Genomic DNA, 16,025 nt, shown 5'->3' on the forward strand with positions numbered 1-16,025 from the left:
CTCTTCTTAACTTTGGGGAACCCACACTAAAATCTTGCCTGCCTTTTCCCTTTCTTCTCCTCTCCATCTGTCCACCCCTCTCACCTGACCCCCAAACCACACCCGTCCAGTCCCCACTTCCTGGGATTTGATTTTGTTGGGCTGTGACTTAGTCGATATTATAGAATTATACTATATGAGCCAGGCATTGGTGGCTCATGGCTGTCATCCTAGCCATTCAGGAGGCTGAGATCTGAGGATTGCAGTTCAAAGCCAGCCCGGGCAGGAAAGTTCATGAGACTGTTATCTCCAATAAATCACTCAGAAAACTGGAAGTGGCGCTGTGGCTCAAGTGGTAGAGCACTTGCCTTGAGTTGAAGAGCTGAGGGACAGCACCCAGGCCCACAGTTCAAGCCCCAGGAATAATAAGAAGAATTATCCTATTTGATCTCTCCATAGGGTCTATTATATTTCCACTAATTGGTTTGTAAGCCCTTGCTCTCCACCCAGTGTATTTGCTTGTAGACTTATAGGCACACTCCAACTCCCGTGAATGAGGGAAAACAATACAATCTTCTGCGTCTGGTTTACCTCATTTAATAATTTGTAATAATTGTAATATTAGTTAATGCTATTAACAATTATTTCCAAATCGTTCAATTTTCTTATAAATGGTACAGGAGCATTCCTTCTAACAGATAGTTTGGTTTCTCTCTTACTTCCTGATGCACCCAGTGGCGATGATTAAGTCTGGATCCTGAATTCCATCTGGGTGGTTAGCAGCTATGTACTTGTTTTCTCTGATATCTACACACATTAATACTGTTTTACTCTTTTATTGTGATGATAAAGGTGATGTGCCAAAGGGTAACATGGACATCAGTCAGGTCGTGAGTGCATTTCTCTTTGGACCATGTCCCCCATTCCCTTTCTCTCTCTCCCAGTTTTTCCTTCCTGTCCCCACCCATGAGTGATAGAGTTTATTCTCCACATGGTGTCCAGTGTGGATCCCAGCTGCTTTGTCCCCTCCTCTATCCCCATTTCTGTGTCACTCCTCTCCCTCCCAGAGACAGAGAAACCCACTCGTGAGACAAAAAGAAATTGAGACCACATGGAAGGAAAAACCCTATTGTTTCCATTTCCTGGAAGCCATTTGGATCAATATTATTGTTATGATCAGAGGCAGTGAGGCCTTGTTTCTTTGTATGTCCTGGGGTTTGAATTCACGGCCTGGGCCCTGTCTCTGAGCTACTTTTGCTCAAGGCTAGTGCACAATCCCTCGCTCTACAGCACCATTTCCAGCTTTTTCTGTGGTACTGAGGAATCGAACTCAGGGCCTTATGCATGCTAGCCGAGCACTCTACCACTGAGCGACATGCCCAGCCCTAACACATTAACACTGATGGGTTCTTCTGTCTATAGCACCTCCCCGATGACTCTGTGCCCAGTGCTCACATCAAATTCTACCTTCTGCCCCATCTCAGAAATGATTGGAGGAGGAAAACGAGGAGTGTCCCAAGATGTGCCAACCCCACATACAACAAGATCGTGAATGAAACCCATCCCATTCTATTGTTCTATCTTTTTAGTTTAGCCACCCATGGTGATATTACTTTCAATAATGGTCAGCATCAGTCCAAGGAATGAGAATTCCTCATCTCTACAAAAAAGTAATAATCATAGTATACTTAGTGTGCTGAGGAAGCTTCTAGAAGCTTTGGGAAATGTGAAGAACAGATCTTGTAGCCATAAAACCAGTTTTCAAATTGTGCCTACTGCCCAGCAGTAGCTAGACATTTGTGGAGGGAGGAGAGGAATTGTTTATTTTTGTTTGTTAGAGTAACATTATCCCTGGCTCTGGCTTATTTTCCCTCACGTGGTTTTCCTGTATTTTTTATTTTGATTTTCCTCACCATGTCTCACACAAGCTACCTTACCCCTATCTGCAGATTGTACGCCTGTTCAACTCCTACATATTTTATTGCACCAGTGTGAACATTGCAATGGTAAAATTACGTGGATCGGAGGAAACTGTAATCACAGTGTGACTTCCACCCACGGGGGAGGAAAGACCTAAGGAGAAAACACAAATTCCAGACCATCATCTGTCACCCTTGAGTTAGCCTTCAGTGAAGAAAGAGGGTGCTTGAGTTCCAGCATGACTCTAGAAATCCAAGGATGGGCTGGAGCTGAAGGATATTTAAATGTATTCCTATTGAATGAAATTACAGTCTCTCTCCATTTGAAGTGGGCAAGTTGTAGAGAATGGGGAAATTCTAGGATGAGACTTCCATTAAATGTGCTCTGATCGCCGACAAACTTGTGTTTCAGCAACAATACCAGCCTGGAAAGACTCCTCATTAACCAGGGTAACCCAGAGCACAAGATAAGAGCAGTTAAATTATTTTAGTTGAAAATAATCATCAGCCAGGCGCTGGTGGCTCAAGCCTGTCATCATAGCTACTACTTAGGAGGCTAAGATCGGAGGATCCAAGTTCAAAGCCAGCCTGCGCACAAAAGTCCATGAGACTCTTATCTCTAATTCACCACCAAAAAGCCGAAGTGGGGCTTTGGCTCAAGTGGTAGAGTGCCAGCCTCGAGCACAAAAGCTCAGGGACAGAGGGCAGGCTTTGAGTTCAAGTCCCAGAATCAACACCAAAAAAATAAATAACTAAAGCAATGGTTAAAGATGCATTTAAGGCTGCATCTTATCCATTCTTGATTTTTTTCTTTTCTTTTCAGATTGTGTATGACAAGATCACACAGCTGGTAGGCTGTATGTTAATGGTTATTGTAAAGAGCAGAGCTGTGTTTGTGGGAGCGATTAACATCTCCCTCTGCAGTGTTCCACTCCAAGAAGAAAAATGGTACCCACAGGGAAATAGCATCATTTGACCACGGATGTGAAGCTACACATTATTCACTAATTACTTGGGTTCTTTTTCCACTTCTGAGTATATATCACAAAGCAAGTTATCGGTGTGATCGAAGGCCGAATAGGGTATTAGAGGCACAAGAAGACAACTCACAAGTCATTTGTAGTTATTCAGACACCACGTTTCTTTATTTGCTTAGAATTGGTTCACATTACACAGAGTGATCACTCGGTAAAATTCAATAAAATAAAAAGCAATTGAGCTTTACACGCCATTGTATGTGTGTGTGTATTTGTGTGTATGTGTATCCCTGTATACATGCATACACATAAATATCCATACATATTACAACCCTTCAAGAATTCTCATTAGGTCTGCATTCAAAACAGATGCCAAGGGCTGGGCAGATGGCTCAGTCGTAGAGTACTTGCCTAGTATGCATGAATCCCTGGGTTTGATTCCTTAGTACCACATACACAGAAAAAGCCAGAAGTGGAACTGTGGCTCAAGTGTAGAGCGCCAGCCTTGAGCCAAAGCAGCTCAGGGACAGTGTGCAGGCCCTGAGTTCAAGCCCAGGACTGACACAAAACAACAACAACAACAACAACAGATGTCAAGCACAATCACTTTTCACTATCCACCTGTGGCCTCCTAGATGATCCCTATTGCCTTCCACACTGGCTCACCCTTTCTGTACCATCTCACTGTCTATTCTCAACACAAAGCCTATGAAAACTGTCATTCTACTCAGACCTCTCCTGAGACCTCGAATCACAGCATCAAAGCAGGGAACCTCCAAAAAACCTAAAACCACATTGAGGACTGCATACCCCCATCCTCATGTTTCTGCAGTTTCATTCTTGCTTCCATACATCAGCCATCTCCCTCGGCCCCCACCCCCTCCCCTACCTGCTTCATCTGGCTAGCTTGGATCATCCACCTCCTCCTTCCCAAAAATGACCCATTGCCTTCTCCACACTTCCCTCACTACTGCATCTTGGTCAGACCCTCTCCAGCCATCTCCTGATTCTTCTAGGACCACCCCCTGAGTACGTTGAGTGACACTGTTCACACACAGACACACACACACACACATACACACACACACACAGTGCCCAGGCCCTAAGTTCAAACCCAAGAACTAGCATATAACAACTAAAACAGCAACAACAACAACAATAATGCATGCCAAGCAAGTTGTAAAAGCAGCTTTCTTCATGTTTCTCCTTCATGTTGCTCCATTTTGTATATGTAAATATGAATGAAGCTGGTGAGTGCCGGTGGCTCATGCCTAGTATCCCAGCTACTCAGGAGGCTGAGATTTGAGGATCATGGTTGAAAGCCAGCCCCAGGCAGGAAAGTCTATGAGACTCCAATGAGCCACCAAAGAAGCCAGAAGTGGGGTGGTAGAGATCCAGCCTTGAGCACTAAAAAAAAAAAAGCTCAAGGCAGTGCGCAGGCCCTGAATTTGAGCCCTAGGACTGTGGGTTGAGAAGAAAAAGATACCAGTGGATGAGCTCAACGTTTCTGTTTCCATGTGTTATTCTTTCTGTTCCCTGACTCAGGGCAGGGGGGAAACAACACGGAGATGACATGAGTCCAGCTGTTTTATTGGGGTGCAGAGGTGACAGGTGTCATGTGCCGTTTTCCTCGTGAATTTACTACATGTACACAAAGAGTGAAGAAGTTTCCAGACTCTCGCCTGTTCTGAAGAACAGAGGAAATGAGGTGGTAACCTGCAAGAGAATTGAACCTGAGCTCGCCCTTCTCCTGTCCAGAACTGCTGAGGAAGTGGGTACCTTCAGTTCTCTTGCATTCCAAATCGTGCCATAGAGCTGGGCAGCTGGGGCTCCCACCTGTCATCTCAGTGACTCAGGAGGCTGAGATCTGAGGATCACAGTTCAAGGCCAGCTTAGGCACGAAAGTCCCTGAGACTGTGATCTCCAATGAACCACAAGAAAACCAGAAGTGGTTCTGTGGCTCAAGGGGTACAGCGCCACCCTTGAGTGAAAGAGCTCAGGGACAGTGCCCAGACCCTGAGTTCAAGACCCAGGACAAGCATAAAAACAAGAAGAAAAGGGAGGAGAGGAGATGAGAGGCATGGAGAGGAGAAGAGAGGAGGAAGAGAAGGAAAATAGAAGAAAGCAAGAAAGAAAGAGGGAGGGAGAAAGGAAGGAAGAAAAGGGAGGGGGAGGGAAGGAAGGGAAGGTGGAAGGGAAGGAGGAAGGGATGAAGAGAGAGAGGGAAAGAAGGAAGGAACGAAAGAAGGAAGGAAGGAAGGAAGGAAGGAAGGAAAGAAGGAAGGAAGGAAGGAAGGGAGGGAGGGAGGGAGGGAGGAAGGGAAAAAGAGAAAAATGGTGGGTGGAGGAAGGAAGGAAAGGGAGAGGAAGGAACGAAGAAGCAAGGGAAAAAGGGAAAGAAGAAAGAAAGAAAGAAAAAAAGAAAGAAAGAGACAGAAAGAAAGAGAAAGAAAGAGAGAGAGAAAGAGAGAGAGAGAAAGGAAGGAAGGAAGGAAGGAAGGAAGGAAGGAAGCAAGGAAGGAAGGAAGGAAGGAAGGAAGGAAGGAATGGAGGGGAAGGCGAGCACATAGAGATGAGGGCACTGGAAGTTACTAAGTGAAACTCTGAAGAAGGTGACTCTGTACTATGACTGCAGCCAGGATAGGAGTCAGGCGAGGGCGGCCTCCACCCACAGTCAGGATTCAGGATTTCCTGAGTGGGCGTGCGCATGGCAGCTGGGGAGAGCCGGTACGATGGAAGGGGGCAGGGCGCAGGGCACATGATGGTCATGAGACTCAGCCCTCACCCCCTGTGAGGCCCTCACCTTTATTCATGCACAGGACTGGCAAGGTGTACTGCCCCCAAAACTCATTCCCCACTCTCAGGCTCGGGGTCTCCACGACGAAGCAGATCAATGCCAGCTCCGGAATTTGGGTAGTGAAGGTAAAAGTTTTGTTCCATTTGAGGCTGAAAGCTGAATGGCTAAAGACCCGGGAATACAGTTATAGATAGATAGATAGATAGATAGATAGATAGATAGATAGATAGATAGATAGATAGATAGATAGATAGATAGATAGATAGATAGATAGATAGATAGATACATACATACATACATACATACATACATACATACATACATACATACATACATATATACATACATATATACATACATATGACACATACACACATACACAGATATATACACACATATACATACACACACAGACACACACACATATATTTTAAAAAGACGTCACTGCAAGTGAACATTAAATACTCAAAGCTCACCTAAAATCTCTAGCCCTGTTTTTTAACACTTAAGACAAACAGCTCCTGGTGACAAACAGCTCCTGGTGTAGAAACTTCCATTTTCAAGGGCCAGTCATGGATGGCTCACATCTATAATCCTGGCTTTGATTTAAAACTTATTCAGGCAGAGCTTGGTGGCTCCAGCCTGTCATCCCAACTACTTAGGAGGCTGAGACCTAGAGAATCGTGGTTCAAAGACAGCCTGGGCAGGAAAGTCTGTAAGACTCTATCTCCAATGAACCACCAGCAAACCAGAAGTGGTGCTGTGGTTCAAGTGGCAGAGCACCAGCCTTGAGTGAAAGAGCTCAGGGACAGCACCCAAGCCTTGAGTTCAAGCCCCAGGACCAACACACACACACACACACACACACACACACACACACACACACAGCATCTAATAGTCAAGCTTTCCATTGAGCCCAGTGAAGTCCCAGGAGGTAAGTGAAGATATTCACCATTTTTCCTAATGACGCGAATCTGTTGTTTGATGTGGTCGTTGGGAACGCCATACACCTCGATAATCACCAGCGTGTCTGCCTTGCTGGTGTGTGAGCTGCTGAGAGGTAGCTGGATTCCGCTGGTGACCAGCATAAAGTGGAGAACCAGAACATTCCATGGGACATTAACCTGCACCACAACTGCCTTCCCAGATAGAAATGCTGCAAGGCCAGGAGTGGTAGCTCTTGCCTGTAATCCCTGCTACTTCAGAGGTGGAGGTAGGTGGATTCGGGATTGATGACTGTCCAAGCAAAGAGAGACAGAGAGACAGAGACAGAGACAGAGAGACAGAGACAGAGGCTCTATTGCAGAACTGGGTATGGTGGCACACACTTGAAATCTCAGCCATACCAGAGGCACAGATAGGAGTTGCCCTGCCTAAGGCCAGCCTTGAGCAGACACACAAAACTATATCTGAAAAATAACAAAAGCCAAAGGACGCAGAGGTGTCTTGAGTGGTTTGTGAATGGCTGGGAAAAGCACTCGATCCTGAGTTCAAAAGCAGAGTACTGCAGAAAATAATAAATGTAATTTAATTTAAAAATACTACCAAGAAATTGTTGATAGATTCCAGCTCAGTACCTACCCAATAGTAATAATAATAATAATAATAAGCTGGAAAATCATATTTAAGGTTGACGTTTGATCAAGTGGCACTGTAGCTCAAGTGGTAGAGCGCTAGCCTTGAGCTGAAGAGCTGAGGGACAGCTCCAGGCCCTGAGTTCGAGCCCCACAACTAACAAGAAAGGAAGAAAAGAAGAAAGCAAGCAAGCAAGAAAGCAAGCAAGCAAGCAAGCAAGCAAGCAAGCAAGCAAGCAAGCAAGAAAGCAAGAAAGCAAGCAAGCAAGCAAGCAAGCAAGCAAGCAAGCAAGAAAGAAAGAAAGAAAGAAAGAAAGAAAGAAAGAAAGAAAGAAAGAAAGAAAGAAAGAAAGAAGAAAGAAAGAAAAAAAGAAAGAAAGAAAGGAAGGAAGGAAGAAAGAGAAAGAAAGAAAGAAAGAAAGAAAAAATAAAGCAAGCAAGAAAGAATAAAGCAAGAAAGAAAGAATGAAAGAATGAAAGGAGAAAGAAGAGAGGGAGAGAAAGAAAGGGAGAGAAAGAGAGAGAAAGGAAGGAAGGGAGGAAGGGAGCAAGGGAGCAAGGGAGGAAGGGAGGGAGGGAGGAAAGGAGGAACGGAGGGCAGGAGAAAGGAAGGAAGGAAGGAAGGAAAAGCCAATTGCAGAACTTAAGGGCAGGGTGGGGGGGCAGGGGGAGGCTGGGAAGGGATGTGAAGGGTAAACAAAGGAGGAGGCTGCAATGCTTGATAAGAAATGTACTCATTATCTTGCCCATGTAATTGTAACTCCTCTGTACAGTATGTTCACAAAAAAATTAAAATTAAAATAAAATAAAAAAAAAGGCCGACCTACGTTCTCAGACACTGCACTTCCATGGGCCTGCCAACAGCACAAGGAGCAACTATATTTTCAAAGGATTATTAAATTCTAAGTTAAGATCCTTTTGTATCCATTCTTAGAAAAATACTAAATGTGGATTCTGAGGCAAATTGAAGTAGGCTGGGCTATTACTTTTAGAAATGAATTCCTTACCAGGGATTTACTTCTTTGTTTGCCATTAAGAAATTGTCACTTATTTGTCATAATAAAATTTTAACTCACTGATCTAAATAAATAAATAAATAGATAAATACATAAAATAAAAGTTCTCACACATTTCCCTGACCTAGCTCTCTTTGAACCACAATCTTCCCCATCAAAGCCTCCTGAGTAGAAGGGATGACAAGCGTTAGCCACCAGTGCCCAGCAACGGTTCCTTCAATGGACAAAACATTTTTACCGTAAGGATTTTTTTATTTATACAAATTTTCATGGGTTCCTAAAAAAATTCATTCATTTCAACTTGTTCAAACAATTCAATAACATATTCATTTAACAACCTATATTCCAAAATTCTTGAGGATTAAAATTAGAAGAATCTTCTCTTATCGCCTTGGGATAGATTCTGGTAAGGAACTTCCTGGTGTGAAAAATAAACTCCTGGACTACAATAAAACAAAGAGGGAAAAAAGGGTAAACATGGAGATAGATTTTAAATTAAATGAACTATTATTCTGCACATGATAGACTTCTACAATCATTTCAATCATGCTGATATATATTATCTTTGCAACAAGGAAACAAAACAAGATTTGTAAATCATGAAAATGAAAACAACACCAATGTCTTTACATTCAGGGTAAAATACACAATTGATTTAAAACCTACTTTAGGGGCTGGGCAGGTGGCTCAGTGGTAGAGTGCTTGTCTAGCATGCATGAAGCCCTGGATTCAATTCTTCAGTACCATGCACAGAAAAAGCTTGAAGTGGTGCTGTGGCTCAAGTGGTAGAGTGCTAGCCTTGAGCTAAAGAAGCTCAGGAACAGCACCCAGTCCCTGTGTTCAAGCCCCAGGACTGGCAAAAACAAAAAACAAACAAAAGAAAACATACTTTTGTTACACAAACATATGCACTGATAATTAACTTGGAAAATATTTTCTGTGTTCTCCTTCATATCCAAATTGATGTCACTTCAATATGAAAACATTCAAAATTCCAAAATAAAATGCACTCATTTCCAAAAACTCAAATCAAATAAAAAACGAAACTGGTGTCTTTCCCCATTTTGTTTTATCTTTCAACTTAGCTCCAAAAATCACTGGAAACCAAAGGGAGCAAGCTGAATCTAGCTAAATCAACCTGATTGGATGGTTTACAGGTGGGAATCATCCCATTGGACCGTTCAGAGATTGGAATTAATCTCAATGGACATTTTGCTACCCAACGTTCTCAGGTAAAGATTTAGATCCTTCCAACTCCAGCAATTTCCCTCCAAACACAACCTTCCTTTGATATTTTTAATTATCTCGAATATCTTCCTCACTGAGATGACTTTGTGTTCACAGTAATCCGCATATTTGTACAAATTCATGTATGTATAATCTGACTATATGCATTCTTCTCATTTCTACTTATCTGCCCTTTAAGGGACTTGAAATTCAAAATTAATTAAACCTCTCCCTTCGCTAGTTGATATTTAATGAAAGTTTTCAAGACAGATTTTATATTCGCTGGAGATTTGTTTTTTGCTCTTTCATTAAACAGTTCCACTCTATTTTATTATTTTATTTTATTTTTGTCAGTCTTGGGCCTTGAACTCATGACCTGGATGCTGTTTCTGAGCTCCCTTTTGTTTAAGGCCAACGCTCTACCACTTGAGCCACAGCTCCACATCTAGCTTTTTCTGTGATTCATTGAAGATAAGAGTCCCCACAGACTTTCCTGCCTGGGCTGGCTTTGAACCTCGATCCTCAGATCTTGGCCTCCTTAGTAGCTAGGATGACAGGTGTGAGCCACCAGTGCCCACCTTCCGTTTTATTTTTTCTTTAATTTTGTTTCATTTATTTTTGCTTTGCTTTGTTTTGCTTATTTATTTATTTTGCTGACACTGTGGTTTGAATCCAGGGCATCTCTCCTGCTGGTCTGGTGCTCTCCCACTAGAACCACGTCTCCAGTCCTCCACCCATGGTCTCTACTACAATACATAATCACGGCAGAAATGTTTACTAAGTGCCAATTCTTCTCTAATGGAAATAAACTGGGTTCATCTTCTCTTTACCCTAAACACAAGTTCTTTAGGTAGTAATAGTAAAATTCCTACAATCACACTTCACTAGTGCTTCTTTTCAGAAAGGTACATGACGTAACACGGTTATTTCCAAGTCTCATGTGTGTAGATTTATCATCTTCCTTTTTCTCATGCTAAGGGACTATCTATCCTGAGGCAAAAAACCATACTGTTCTGAGCCTTTCTTATCTAAAGAGTAACATCTGGGCATTCCCTAAGGTTTTAGGTCCTAATACCATAGCTTTGATTTTCTCAGGATTATCCATTGAAATTACACATGAACCCTTACTGCAAATGTAGTTCACCAGGCCTTGGTTTGAGAAACGTTGGGGAAACCAAATGAAAAGAGAAGAATTTTCTGTTTTTCAAAGCACCTATAATCTCATGACTCAGTTAAGAACCATTCTTCCCCTGATAGTTAAGTGTGCATTTTTTCCTATCTATATGCTAATTTGGGAGCAAGAGAAACACAATTCATATTTTGATTCCTTCTTTACCACCTGCTATTGGGCTTTCACTGAAATACAATGGCAGGGCGTATATCACATGGTTTTAATGATGTATACAACAAGTGCCTGTTGTAAGCTTGGGCCAGCATCACTGATGATGTACTGTTAGCTTTGGGTGTCATAAAAAATGCTTTCTGCTCTCCAAAAGACTGTAGGGATCGTGTTCTCTAGCCATAACAGTCCCACATGGGCCTTTTTTTCCAAAAGGGAGGCTGAGTAGATTCTAATTACATTTAGTAGGCTCAAAGAACTAGTCTTCACCACCCACAAAATCTACTGCAGAAGTCAAAGGGATGTAGGCCAGCTGCTAAAGCTGGTCAGTCAAACTCCCTTGGTCATACTGTAGAATAAGAAAGACATACAGCCTCACCAGACACCTGTAGCACACACTTATAATTGCAGCTTGCTCAAGAGGCTGAGAGCTGAGGATCAAGTCAACCCAGGAAGAAAAGTCTGTGAAACTCTTATCTTCAATGAACCGGCAAAAAGGTGGATATAGAGGTGGTGTGGCTCAAGTGGTAGAGCACCAATATTGAGAGACAAAGCTAAGCAAGAGCAAATAGGACCTGAGTGAACACACACTGGGACTTGAGCTCAAGGCCTGGGCACCATCCTTGAGCTACTTCATTTGAATCTATCACTTGAGCCACAGTGCCACTTCTGGTTTCCATTGGAGATCAGAGTCTCATGGACTTCCCTACCCAGGCTGGCTTTGAACCACGATCCTTAGAGCTCAGCCTTAAAGCTAGGCTCTAAAGACAGCAGCCACAGCTGCAGTTTGAGGCAATCTCCTCTTGCTTTAAAAAAAGAAGAATGACTGACCAACTCCAAGTGTCTTGCTCCTGGTGTACCTAAACCTTACAGTCCTCCTTCTTCCTCTTTCCACCTGCTCACTACCACCATCCCCACCACAGGGTGCCCACTTAACACCGTCCGTCTAAATGCCATGACTTGAGGCCGAGTCGGAGGCCCAGTCAGGAGGATTGCAAATGGAGGCTAGCCAGAACTGCCTCAACAAATTTATAAAAGGGGAGTGATCATTAAGGACATATAATAATCCATCCTTCTCCAAGTTATTCTCAGTAAGCTGAAATCTCTCAAGAGACAGATATTATACCCAATCATAGCTCTTTCTGTTATACCTTAATAACTTAGTACAGGCTGGAACTGACACAAACGCACTGATGCTCTATTCCAAGCTCACAAGAACCTTTACCTCTCAGCTTGGAAAGCCTCCTGGCTTGGGACACACTCAGGGAGCTGCCTTCGTTGAACTGCCTGTACAGCCTTGCATAGTGGAAGCTTGGAACCTCTCCGCTTTGGTATAAATGATGAGATCAGATAAGGCCAGAGCTATTTTCACCATCCTGGTCTGGAAACAAAATGCACCCATTTCACCCTGAGCCGTTAAACATTTCCTGTTTGCAATAAAGGGGGTCAGGTGGGGGTGGGAGGGGAAAGGGGGTGGGGAGGAGTGAATGGAAGACTAAACTTCGGAGCAAACCTGTTTACATAAATCTCTGTCTTTTCATAAGGCTCAGCTCCACAAAATTAGGCAGAGAGAGTCCAGACGATTTTTATATCCATCATATTTAACAAGCAATGTAGGTAGAGCTCATTTTAAACTAATATGAATTATGCATATAAATTAATAAAATTACACATAGTAATTACATATCATATATAACTTATATCTATATTTATATTATATATAATTACATGTAATATATTTTATTACTTATATTCAATATATTATATATTACAATATATAATTGTAGAATATAGAATACATAATATATATATTAGATAATACATTAAATGATTATATATTATAATGTATAATCATATAGAACATATTATATCTAGACTATGATATAATATGATACAATATATTAAATATAATATATGATACAATACATATTATATATGAATAATATGATATAATATATGATATACAAATAATATAGGGTTGGGAAGATGGCTTAGTGGTAGAATGTTTGCCTATCATACATGAAGTCCTGGGTTTGACTCCTAAGTACCTCATGAACAGAAAAAGTCAGAAGTGGAGCTGTGACTTAAGGTGGGTAGAGTGCCAGTCTTAAGCAAAAGAAGCCAAGCGACAAGACCCAGGCCCTGAGTTCAAGACCCAGGACTGGCTAAATAAAAAAATAAATATTATATATTATATAATTATATAATATGTAATTACATGTTAGAATAGTTGAGAATCGATGTTCTACACCAGGCCTTGCACGCAACAGATCTACTAGTGATCAACTAGAGTCGAAAAATTACTTAGAAACAGCTACACTAGTAAAAGAGATTGGCCTTTCATTTGGCTTTTACACTGTCAATTTGTTTTTCTTTAAGGTGAGTTTTGGTGATCAATTAGAGCTTTAATAAGAAAGAAAACGTTTCTACTTCCTCGGATTAAAAAAAAAAAAAGATGAGTTTTGGTGGTAGATTTGGGCTTTCATAAGAAGGAAGGAGATCCAGTGTATTAGTAGTCTCTCTCTCTCTCTCTCTCTCTCTCTCTTTCTCTCTCTCTCTCTTTCTGAGCCTTTCAAACCACAGATCACTTAACTCAGGAGATGGCAGGAAGTCTGGGAATTCATCCAGCATGTCAGAAAGTAGCGTGTCCCCAAGTGTGTTCTGCAAGATATTGGCCAATATTTCTTGCTGATTAGGGGAGCAGTGATTTTCTAGGGACAGCACCACCAGATAATCAGATGTCTGCGAGGAAATATCCAGTTGGCTCATTATCCAAATTTTAAAGTAATTTCCATCTAATTCATAGAAGCATTTTATTTATCTATTTACTTACTTATTTGTCGGTCGTAGAACTTGAACTCAGGGCCTGGGCACTGTCCCTGAACTCTTTCACTCAAGGCTGGTGCTCTACCACTTGAGCCACAGCTCCACTTGTGGTTTTCTGGTGATTCATTGGAGATCAGAGTCTCACTGACTTTCCTGTCTGGGCTGGCTTTGAACAACAATCCTCTAGATCTCAGCCTCCTGATTAGTTGGGATGACAGGCATGAGCCACTGGCTCCCAGCAAGCATTGCATCTTAACAACACTTCTGACTCTCACTACCTTGGCCACATAACTATTCTTTAAACTGGACAATGTGTGTGTGTGTGTAAAACAGGGCCTGATTTAATCTGTGGCATTAGGAAAATATTGTCCTATTTTCACTGAAAGTCCAAAAAAATCTGAAGCGCTATCAGTGAATGCTTGGCTCATTACATTATGCTATGTACATGTAAAGAAATAATATAAATCTGTTAATAAGACATACTGACGGACAGACAGACAGACAGTCAGACAGTCTGGTGCCAATGGCTCACCCCTGTCATCCAGCTCCTCAGGAGGCCAAGATCTGAGGATCATGATTCAAAGCAAGCACAGGCAAGAAAGTCCATGAGACACTGATCTCCCATGAATCACCAGAAAGCTGGACATGGCACTGTGGCTCAAGTGGTAGAGTGCCAGCCTTGAGCTGAAGACCTCAGGGACAACGCCCAGGCCCTGAGTTCAAGCCCCAGGACTGGCAAAAAATCACCACCACCGCCACCACCACCAACATCACCATCATCATCATTCCTGATTGCATTTCTTGCCATCTGAGTGGATCAGTTCACGTGCAGTCCACCCTGCTGAAGTTCACCACCATGCCAGGTCATGAAGTTGTACTTGTTGATGGCCTGGATCATGGTCTTGAACAGCAGCTTGCTGGTCATCGTATAGCTGTGGCAGACAATGGGCTCATTCTGGTCTCCTCCCAGCAGTCAATCTGCAGACACTGGCAGCCCTTCTCCAGAGCACTGGGAGAGGAGCAATAGCATCAGTCATCCAAAAACAAACAACTGCCACCTGAGGCCTGTGCCTTTCTAGGCCAAGAGGTCATCCCTGGTACTCTTCTGGGGTCGTGGACAGGCAGGCAAATGATGACTAAACTAGCTGGCTTAAGGACAATAGCATCCAAAGAAGATAATAGCCAACTACCCTGGAGGTTATAGGTTAGGAGGATCACAGTTGGAGGCCATCCTGGGTGAAAAAAAAGTGTTTACAAGTTAATGAGACCCCCATCTCAAGCAATAAAGTGGGTGTGGTGGAAGGTGCTTGGAATCCTGGCTCACAGGCAGAAGACTGGGCTCTCAGGCTGTGTTCCAGAGCAGAAATAGTAGACCCCATGTAACTCAAAGGCAAAGAAGAGAGAAAGGCAGAGACAGAGAAAAAGACAGAGGAAAGAGAGAGATAGAGACAGAGGCAAAGAGGCAGAGTGCAACGAGAGGCTGTCGTAGCCATCCTAGAATAAAATACATTAGCCCAGTTTTATCTGGTTCTTCCTTGGTTATTTAGGAGCGTAGAAAATACAGTAAAAGGGTTTAAAGGAGAGTAAAATTGAGCCAGGTGCCAGTGCTCATGCCTGTCATCCTGGCTACTCAGGAGGCTGAGATCTGAGGACCACAGCAGCAAAGTCCATGAGACTCTCATCTCCAGGGAACCACTAAAAAAACCAGAAGTGATGCTGTGGCTCAACACGTTTCGACCAGTTGAATGGCTCCTGTTGTCTTCTTCCAAAGGCTGAGTTATGTGCGGGATAATCTGGTCAGTATCAAAAATTGAGATTTTCTCTATTGATAGGTGAAGGTCGACTTTCCCACCGCTCGGTGAGGAGTTAGGAAGTCGTGGGGGCACACACATCTTTCCCTTGGGTACAGAGTTGTCCTCAATCTGTGGTTAGTAGGATGAAGATTTCCACTCCTTGCTGGTTCTTGATGGCAGGGAGTAGAACCTACTCCTAGAGTCCTACTGGTGCCTTTTTCCTGGGAAAAAAGTAGTATCGAGGTTCCTCAAAAGACTCCACATAGAGCTCCCCTATAACCCAGCAGTTCCACTTTTGGGCATTTACCCAAATGTTTACAAACAAGACCACACTAAAGCTACCAGCACAACTATGTTTATTGCAGCATTATTTACCATAGCTAAGATATGGAACCAACCCAGATGCCCCTCAGTAGATGAATGGATCAAGAAAATGTGGTATATATACACAATGAAATTCTATGCCTCCATCAGAAAGAATGACATTACCCCATTTGTTAGGAAATGGAAAGACTTGGAAAAAATTATATTAAGTGAAGTAAGCCAAGCTCAAAGAAACATAGTTCCCATGGATTCCC

The 16,025-nt window shown here is 42.6% G+C and overlaps 1 pseudogene; it reads right to left on the reverse strand.

Annotated features, from left to right (window-relative positions):
• Positions 1 to 5,649: 5,649 nt before the first annotated feature.
• On the reverse strand, positions 5,650 to 15,546 carry LOC138829988 (1-phosphatidylinositol 4,5-bisphosphate phosphodiesterase zeta-1-like; annotated as a pseudogene).
• Between the last annotated feature and the right edge of the window lie 479 nt (positions 15,547 to 16,025).

The sequence above is a fragment of the Dipodomys merriami genome, unplaced genomic scaffold (assembly GCF_024711535.1).
Source record: "Dipodomys merriami isolate MVZ:Mamm:240054 unplaced genomic scaffold, mDipMer1.0.p SCAF_18, whole genome shotgun sequence".
In the NCBI taxonomy this organism is placed as follows: domain Eukaryota; kingdom Metazoa; phylum Chordata; class Mammalia; order Rodentia; family Heteromyidae; genus Dipodomys; species Dipodomys merriami.